At 44.2% G+C, this 10,252-nt stretch overlaps 1 long non-coding RNA gene across 1 annotated transcript; it reads right to left on the bottom strand.

The window, feature by feature from the left end:
- Positions 1-675: 675 nt before the first annotated feature.
- Positions 676-5,982, bottom strand: LOC134756883 (uncharacterized). The gene is made up of 3 exons (XR_010130264.1): positions 5,569-5,982; positions 1,882-1,927; positions 676-716 (listed from the first exon to the last, which is right to left on the bottom strand). It is a non-coding gene; the product is annotated as an uncharacterized lncRNA (long non-coding RNA).
- Positions 5,983-10,252: the final 4,270 nt, after the last annotated feature.

Here is a 10,252-nt window from a genome sequence, read left to right as displayed (position 1 = left end):
CTTGGAGAATTGGAGCACCAGAATCATGAGCTTTCCCTTCTCCTTTATTTATTGGTTTTACTTCTCCATGTAGAACAAACAAGAGAATACGAAAATAATCATCTGGCAACCATCACAGTAATACTTGTTCAAAGACAAGACATCAATGAAATACCAAATCTAGTGGGTTTTTAGGAGTAACCAGATATTTACAGAGCCTCAGAGTATCTCCACACAAAATACGGTTGAACTACAAAAAGAAATTCATAACATTACTATGGACAAACCTGGCAGGTACTCTTTAAGTCTCCTACTATATATAGTAATAAAACCTGTAAAATGCAAAGAAGGCTTCGATGACCTTTACTAGAGTATCAAGGATGACTTGGTTGTTTGGCTTTTTAAACAGCTGACATTTGGGCAATTTGAGTATGTCAAACTCCATAATACTGGTGTTCATTTGCAAGATCCACTTAAAACTTAAGGGGGCTAAAAAACATCATTTAAAATACCATAATAAATTTTCATCATACATATGATATGAAAATATTCCACTTTAGTAATGAGAAGCAATTAAAATTTCATGTAAATAGCCCAGTAATAAAGTTTTATGATCTTTTAAATCACACAACTTTTCCTTAAGATTTTATGGTTAAATATTCTCTTTATTAGATGTGGCTTCCCAGTGGATTCTAGAGAAGAAAGCAGATGGGAGCAAGTGCCCAACACAGCAAAAGCTGGAAAGAAAAAGAAAGGATTATGTTCTTTACCCAAAACATTTCAGTTAACTAAGTGTGAGTTTAAAATCTAAAGAGTTGAGAACGTTATCAGAGTTAAAAAGAATGAGAAATATGTACGTACAATTACAATACAAAATTACTATTAAATAATTAACGCATGGCATTAATTCTAATTGTGGTTAAATATCACAGCTTTTCCATTCTTTATTCATGTACTCAACACCCACGTGCTAAGGCACTAGAATCAGTACTTGAATTACAATATGAAGATGGCATGGTCCACCTCTCAACAGTCATATGCTACAACCTAAAACAACAGACAGGCAGGCAATGTCCGTATAGAGTCATAGACACTATGACAGGTATAAAGCAGGGCACTACTGGAACACACAGAAGGGACATCTATCCCACTTTTGTGTCAATATCATGGGCTTTGTGGAGGAGATAAATGGGTTGATACCTGAAGGACAAGGAAAAGCTTGCCAGATAGAGAGACCAGGCGAAGGCAAAGAGCCTGAGGTGAGGAAGAGCCCTACAGAGTTCTACTCCGCCCACTTTGGTGCTAGAGCAAAGGGCAGAGTGCGGTAAGCGGCGAGACATAAGGCTGAGTAACCTGACAAGAATTACATTGACACAGGTGTTTTTATTTCATGGTGAAAATTTTGGAACTTTTCCTGAGAACAGATGTAAGCCAATGGCACAGTAAATGACAGGAGATTTAAAATGTCACCTGTCAAGCGACTGCTTATGAAGGGTTTTTCCTCAACTAAGTATTTCTAAATGAGTCTGAGGTCTGTTGGCCTTCAATCTCTACCAAAACCCAGAGAACTTGATGATGACTTTGTTTTCAGAGAATCCTTTCAACGTGCTGGCTGACAGTTCCACGAGGATGGCAAAAGTGAAGAAATTGTAGAGCCAGTAAAAAAGAGATGGATACACTTCTTGGGAATTTTTTAAGCTATCGGACATGATGAATTAATGGTACATGAGTATACTCTTCACTGTGACAGTTTTTGTTTTCACATCTTTCACTAGATGTGTGTAAGGAAAAGATACTGAACGTAGTATCTACTAACCCAATAATGAAAAGGAATGCCATTTGCTATTTACACTTTATTACTAAAATAAACCTAAATTTAATTAATAAATTTTGGAAACATACTTTTCTTTGTTTCTGTAATTATTTGTTCTACACAGTCCGGCTCCATCTAAAATACGTAAAAAAAAAATAATGTTTTAAGTTAAACAAGAGACATTATCATGAGAATAATATATCACTTACAAAATGTGGCCTTTAGTATTTTTAGGGACTAGACATAACATGAAGTTTGCTTAAAAAGAAAAGTAATCACATAAATAAAGTAAAATTCCTACTTATTTTAAGTTTAGATAATAGAGGATGTCTCTGTGCAATGCTGTTTAGAGTAATCTGACAAAAATAGATAATATTGGTCTACTGGATATACATAATTTTAGAAAGGTGGTGTTTTATTAGTACAAAGGTTAAATAATGGCCGGGCACGGTGGCTCATGCCTGTAATCCTAGCACTTTGGGAGGCCAAAGCGGGCAGATCATGAGGTCAAGAGATCATGACCATCCTGGCCAACATGGTGAAACCTCGACTCTACTAAAAATACAAAAATTAGCTGGGTGTGGTGGTGCATGTCTGTAGTCCCAGCCACTCGGGAGGCTGAGGCAGGAAAATTGCTTGAACCCAGGAGGCGGAGGTTGCAGTGAGCTGAGCTCGTGCCACTGCACTCCAGCCTAGTGACAGAGCGAGACTCCATCTCAAAAAAAAGAAGAAAAGTTAAACAATTAAAGTCATATTTTGCAATGAATGCATCGCTTTGAAATTCTTAGCAAAACTCTGTCCTTTGTAAAAGTTTAATCCATTTTTTTACTTCAGTAATTTTTTTCTTAAAAAGAAATTTATATTTACTTACAGAAAATTTTTTATAGTAAATTTTTCTTTTTTTTTTTCTAGTTTGTATTCTAAATTAAAGTGGTACCTGTGTAAGTTTCTTCCAAAGGTATATCGAGGGATGCTGAGGTTTGGAGTACAATTGAACCCATCACACAGGTAGTGAGCATAGGACCCAAGAAGTAGTTTTTCAACCCTGGCCCACTCTGTCCCTCCCCGTTCTTATTTCCCGGTGTCTATTGTTCCTATGTTTATGCCAATGTGCACCTAATGTGTAGCTCCCACATATGAGTGAAAACGAGATACTTGGTTTCTCTTTCTGCGTTAGTTTGCTTAGGATAGTGGATTCCAGTTGTATCCATGTTGCTGCCAAGGAAATGATTTTGTTCTTTTCATGGCTGCACAGTATTCCATGGTATATATATATGGAATTTTCCAATCTACCTTGGATTTTCAATCTATCTTTGGTGCACCGGGATTGACTCCATGTCTTTGCTATTATGAACAGTGCTGCAATGAACATAACATGTGCATGCATCTTTTTGTTACAATGAGTTATTTTCCTTGAGGTATACCCCTAGTATAGTAATGGGGTTGCTGTGTGTGGGATTACATGTGCCTGCCACCACTCCTGGCTAATTTCTGTAGTTTTAGTAGAGACAGGGTTTCATCATGTGGGCCAGGCTGGTCTCAAACTCCTGACCTCAGGTGATCTGCCTGCCTTGGCCTCCCAAAATGCTGGGATTACAAGCATGAGCCACCACACCTGGCCAAGCACAAAGCTTTTAACAGAAAAATGAAAATGAACCTTTCAGTGTTTTATTTAATTCATAAAACGCACTTATTTTGGATTCTATTAAATAATAAATATCTATATGTCATTAAGTGGTTGTCATTCACTTGTGATTATGGGTGGAAAGAGTTAAGATGATGCAAAGAAACTTTAAAAGTGGTATGGGCTGGGCATGGAGGCTCACCCCTGTAATCCCAGCACTTTGGGAGGCTGAGGCGGGTGGATAACAAGGTCAGGAGATTGAGACCAGCCTGGCAAATATGGTGAAATCCCATCTCTAATAAAAATACAAAAATTAGCCAGGTGTGGTGGTGGGCACCTGTAGTCCCAGCTACTCAAGAGGCTGAGGCAGGAGAATCACTTGAACCCAGGAGGCGGAGGTGGCAGTGAGCCGAGATCGTGCCACTGTACTCTAGCCTAGGCAACAGAGCGAGACTGTCTCAAAAAAAAAAAAAAAAAAGAAAAGAAAAGTGATGTGAACCACAGACAAACTACAATCAAGTAGAGTAAGACCCTAAGTGTACCACCACCACTGCCACCGAGGCCTTCGTTACAGCACCCACAGGTTCCTCCCCACCCCAGAACGGGATGGGCCCTGCAGTGCTCCTACTCCCCTTTCCCGGCCCCCAGACTTCCTACTGCTACCACCACTAGCGCCGATGCCAATACAACCACCGTCGCCCTCAATGTACCAGCCCACCTTACCAGGCTCCTACCACCTGGCCCCCGTGGGTGTCCTCCTACCGCTCTGATCCAGCTGCAGTCTCCATCACCGCCACCAACCACATGAGGCAAGCTGCAGAACCACGTCATCTGCAGGCTAAACCGTACCACAGGCAACTCCTCCTCCTCCTTCAGCCTGGCTTGGAGCAGCTGGGCAGGCAAAGCCCGAAAAGCCCAAAACAGGATTCAGGGAGTGGAACCGTTAGAGCCTCACCTTGTCACACTGGTGACTGGGTGGCAGGGATCAGTTTCATTGAAGGCACTCACACCCACCTTCCAAAGTCCAGCCTCTCCTTCTGGCAAGAGCTGGCCAGGAACTGGGGCCTGGGGTGGGAGTGAGTGCCTTCACTGAAACCACAGCCCCTGGCCAGGTCCAGCCGGCCAGGAATTACTGGGCCCACCAGGGCTGCCTTCCTCGGGGAGCCTGAGTAGGAGAAACTCAGACCCAGCCAGCCCTCCCCACCCAAGGGCTGGTTCCCATTCCTGACGCCTCCACCCACAGTGCCCTGTCCCCCACTTCCCCCGTGGTGCCTACTACTCCCTGCCCAGTAGTCCCAGGTGGTCTCTGCAACACAGAGCATGAGGGCGGGACGGGAAACCACAGTGGGTGTGGGGGCCCTGCCGTGCAATCTAGCTCAAGCAGGAGAAGATCTCCTTCTAGAGTCTGGAGTCCGGCAAGAGGAGAACGATCCCTTACTTGGAAGCCACCAGAAGGAAGAAGGAGGCCATTGCTGTCGCTGCCTTTGCCACCTCCTCAGCTCGCCAACACCGCTGGCAGTGTAGCCCCCGTAGCACCCCTAATCTGCCCCCTGCCACTAGCAGTGTAGCCCCCAGATAGCACACCCAACACACCCTACAGTTTCAGGCAATGTAACCCCAATACTCCCCCCCCAAAGCACTCCCCCCACACCGCAGGGAGTGTACCATCCGAGAGTGCCCACAATCTGACCCAGCCACAGGTGTTGCTGCACTGGATAGCATCCCAAACCCGCCTCCCCCAACTCCACCACAGCAGTTCAGCTCCTGATGGCGCACCCCCCAGTCACAGGCAGTGCAGCACCCAACAACGCCCCTTAACCACCCCTTACTGCCAGCATTGTAGCCCTGGGTAACTCCACCCAACCCACCCCCTGCTGCGGGAAGTGCAGCAGAAGATAGCGCCCCTAACCCTTCCCCAGCCACCAGCAGTACACGTTAGTGTACACAACCTGCCTCCCCCCACCACTCCTGCCACCGCGGGCAGCATAGCCCCAGATAGCCAGCCAACCTACCCCACCACCAGCAATGCAACCCCGGAGAGTGCCCCCAACCAGACCACCTACCACAGGCAGTGTAGCCTCTAGCAGTGAGCCCCAATAGGACACCCAACCCTTGCCCCCAGAGCCGTACAGGGCAGCCCCGGAACACTCACCTACCCCAACACATTTCTACCACTGTGGCCGAGCTGCAGTCTCCGACGTCACCACCAACCACAGCAAGGCGAGCCGCCACCAACCACAGCGAGGTGAGCCACGGTGGCACAGGCTCCAGCCTCCAGCATGTGGCGGTCCCTCTTCCTTCTCCTAGTCCTCCAGCCCGGCAGAAGAAGCTCCCGCTGCCAACCGCCCTCCTACTGGTCTGCTGCCACCACCAACCGCAGCGAGGTAGTGTCCCAGGCTCCAGGGATCCAGGTTCCATCCATTCTCCAGCCTCCATCAGGCGGAAGGTGGCGACCCCTTCCAGTTCTGTAAGCCGGGCACAGAGCAGTTCCTCAGCTCGACACAGAAGAGCTTGAAATGACCTGACATGACCTCAGCATGCTTTATCTACTGAGGTTATGCAAAAGCGGTTCCTGGACTACATGTTCTGATTGGACGAGAGAAAAACCTCTAGGCCTACTTTGATTGGACTTTATTTTCATGCTGTGATTGGTTGTTAAGACTTGCTCTCATCCAATCAGAACATGATCATGGAGTCCAATCAGAGTAAGCCTGGAGGTTTTTTTCTCATCCAATCAAAACATGCAGTCCAGGATCCTCCGTGGGCATAACCGCAGTATGTAAATGATGCTGAAAAGAAATCTGGTGTTTTCAGGTTCCTGTACTGACCTGTCGAGGTAGTCGCATCCCGGCGTAGAGGACTAGGAATCGGGAGTCACTGGCCGTATGCTGGAGGCTGGAGACGCGGGAGCGTGGCTTGCCTGGCTGCGGTTGTTGGCAGCGATGGAGATGGCGCGGCTGGAGAGGTAGAAGAAGGAAAACAGTTTTGGGATAGTTGGAGGTGGGTAAAGAGGGTAGTTAATGCCAAAGGGAAAAAAAGGATAGCTTAGCAGGAGAAGGCGTTGCAAAAAGATGGCGGCGAAAAGATGGTGGGGAAAAAAGTTTTTGGGTACATGGAGGCGGAAAAACAGGGTGGGGAGCGGGAGGGAGGGAAGGTTTTGCAGAAAGCCGGTGGGTAAAAAGTGTTTCGATAGATGGAGGGGGGAGAGAGTGACGAGGAGGAGGAAAGAGGGTGGGGAGAGGGAGCAGGGATTAGAGGGTTGGGAAAACGACGGGAAAATAGTTTGGGGTAGATACAGGACAAAAAAGAGGATGGCAAGCAGGATTGGGGAAAGAAGAGCACGAGTGGTAAAGGGGGGAGACTTTGAAAAGATGGTGGGGAAAGTTTTGGGGGGTGGATGGAGGGGGGAAAAGAGGGAGATGAGCAGCAGTGGGGAGAAGGCTTTGTGAAAAGATGGGGGAAATGTTTTTGGGTAGATGGAGAAGGGACAGAGAAATGGCAAGGACGAACGGGGGGAAAGATGATGAAGAACACAGTTTTTGGGTGGATGAAGGGGGAAAAGACGGTGGTGAGCAGCAGGAGTGGGGAGAAGGTTTTGGGAAAAGGCGGGGGAAATGTTTTTGCTTAGATGAAGGAGCAAAAGAGTGTGATGCGGGAGGGGTAAAAAGAGGGTGGCCAGGGATAAGAGGAAAAGACGGTGGGAAGAAACAGTGGGGAAAGGGTTTGGGTAGGTGGATGGGGAAAAGGGTGTTGAGCAGGAGAGTAGAGAAGGCTTTGTGAAATGATGGTGGAGAAAAATGGTGAAGAAGTTTGGGGGCAGATGGAGGAAGAAAAAGGGTGGCCAGAGGGAGGGGGTCAAAGGTGGTCGGGAAAAGAAGGTGTAGGGAAGTAATGGTGGGGGACGAAGGTTTTGGCTAGATTTTTTAAATAAGATCGTTTGTATTTTTTCTTTTGAGTAGTTTGAATTCTTTATATATTTTGTGGATGAACCCGTTGTCTGATGCATAGTTTGCAAATACTTGCTTCCATTCTCTGGGTTGTTTCTTCATTTTTAAAAAATTTTCATTTAATTTAATTTTTTTTAGACGGAGTCTCGCTCTGTCGCCCAGGTTGGAGTGCAGTGGCACGGTCTCGACTCACTGGAAGCTCTGCCTCCTGGGTTCACGCCATTTTCCTGCCTCGGCCTCCTGAGTAGCTGGGACTACAGGCGCCTGCCACCACACCCGGCCAATGTTTTTGTATTTTGAGTAGAGACGGGGTTTCACCGCGTTAGCCAGGATGGTCTCGATCTCCTGGCCTCATAATCGGCACGCCTCAGCCTCCCAAAGTGCTGGGATTACGGGCATGAACCATTATGCCTGGCCTTAAAAGGCTAATTTTTGTCTTAAGATTTGTGGTAAGGAAGGAGAAAGAAACAAATTAGTAATCACAAATATACATATAATCACAATATGCAGTAGGTTCTATAAAGGAAAAACAGGGTGTTATGTGGAGTTCAACAAGGACAGTGAATTATAATAGTAGGTTCCATGGAGAAAGTCATCTAAGAAAGTTATACTTTAGCTCCAACATGAAGAATAAAGACAAATGGGGCAGGTACGGTGAGTGAGGAGCAGTGGCCCAAACAGACCAGAGAGTGAATGGCCTGACAGGAATTGTTTGGAAAGAACTTGAAGGAGGTCAGTGGGACTAAATCACAAAACAAAGGAGGATGCCAAAGAAAGGGCGTAGACATTGGCTGGGCCTCGTCAGCTACTCTAAAGATTTTTTTAAGAACCCTAAATGCAAAGGAAATCATTCCCAGGCTTTTAAGCAGGGGCATGATATTATCCGAATTGCATTTTAAAAATCTCACTCTGGACATTGTATAAATGATAGATAGCAAAGGAAAAGGAGTAGCTTTGAGGGAAAAAACGAGGAGCCTGGGAAAACAGAGCAACTCTAGGTGTGAGATGAAGACTGAACAGTGTTTCAGAGTGTATTAAGAACATAGGGCACAAAAGCATATTAAAAACGTGAAATAAAAAGCACACATCTTAGGCCGGGCATGGCGGCTCATGCCCATAATCTCACACTTTGGGAGGCCAAGGCAGGCTGATTACTTGAGATTAGGAGCTCGAGACCAGCCTGGCCAACATGGTGAAACCCCATCTCTACTAAAAATACAAAAATTAGCCAGGCATGGTGGTACACACCTGTAATCCCAGCTACTCAGGAGGCTGAGGCACAAGAATCACTTGAACCTGGGAGGCAGAGGTTGCAGTGACCCAAAATCACGCCACCGCACCCCAGCCTGGGTGACAAAGCAAGACTCAGTCTCAAAAAAAACATAATAAGATGGGGAGGACTAAAGACAACGAGGATCTTAAAAGTAGTCAGAGGAAAACATACCAGGAATAATCAGCTGCATTTTTATATACCAGCAAAAAGTTACATTAAATAGATTTTTAAAAAGATACTTAGAATAACAAACACATGATCAATCTATTATATACATGGCATGATAAATTTAGACTGTTCAAATATGTAACACTTTAGTCAGAGGTATTAAAAGAAAAACGGAATAAAGTTATGATAGATGATCATGGATGGGAAGACAGTAACATAAAGATTTTGGTTTTCAAATATGATCATATATGCAATACAATTTCTGTCAAAATAATGACAGATTTTTATGGAAATTCCAAAAATATCTTAAATTTTATATGAAAGATAAGAGGGCCAAACATAGCCAAGACAATTTTGAAGGAGAACAAGGCAAAAATTAGCACAGAGAGGGCATGTTTTAAGTTTATAATAAATTTGATAGGTGATAATAGAGCAAAGATAGTGGTTGTATAAGAGAAGAGAATACAGGCTAAGGAACAGAATCACAATCATAAGGACATTTTATATATGACCAAAGTGGCATTGAAAATAATTTGGGGCTGGGTGCGGTGGCTCACACCTGTAATCTCAGCTCTTTGGGAGGCTGAGGCAGGTGGATCACTTGAGGTCAAGAGTTCAAGACAAGCCTGGCCAATATGGTGAAACCCTGTCTCTACTAAAAATATACAAAAATTAGCTGGGTGTGGTGGCACGTGCCAGTAGTCCCAGCTACTTGGGAGGCTGAGGCAGGAGAATGGCTTGAACCTGGGAGGCGGAGGTTGCAGTGAGCCAAGATTGCGCCACTGCACATCCAGCTTGGGTGACAAAGCGAGACTCTGTCTCAAAAAAAGAAAAAAAAGAAAATAATTTGGCAAAAGAATGGATATGGCAGGGCTGCTAAACACTGGCTTTTTCAAGTTGTTTTGATTATTCTAGGTTACCTGCTTTCCTATATAAATTTTAGAATCATCTTGTCAATCTTGTCAATACATACAAAAAATCCTTCTAAAAGATTTACTGAGATTGTTTTGAATCTGTAGATCAATTTGGGGAGAATTGATATCTTAAAAATATTGAGTCTTTGACCATGAACATAATGTGTCTCTCCATTTATTTAGGTCTTCTTTAGTTCCTTTTATCACTATTTTGTAGTTTCAACATATATCTCCTGCATATACTTAATTGGCTTTACATCTTAATATTTTATATGTTATTGGTACCTTATAAATTGTACTTAAACATTTTTAAATTCAGTTTTTTGGCTAATGAATACAAATGCAATTGATTTTTGTGACCTTATGTCTTGTGATCTTCCTAAACTCAGTTATTAGTTTTGGTAGTTTGTTGTTGAATCTATAGAATTTTCTGCATAAAAATAAAACATCATGTAATCTTCAAATTAAAGAATTTTACTTCTTCCATTTAAATAAGATCACTTTCTATATCTTATTTTTATTGGCTAGAATGGC

This window comes from Gorilla gorilla, chromosome 13 (genome assembly GCF_029281585.2).
Source record: "Gorilla gorilla gorilla isolate KB3781 chromosome 13, NHGRI_mGorGor1-v2.1_pri, whole genome shotgun sequence".
Lineage (NCBI taxonomy): Eukaryota > Metazoa > Chordata > Mammalia > Primates > Hominidae > Gorilla > Gorilla gorilla.
The sequence above is the reverse complement of the archived record's forward strand: the minus strand, read 5'-3'. Positions and strand labels throughout refer to the sequence as shown.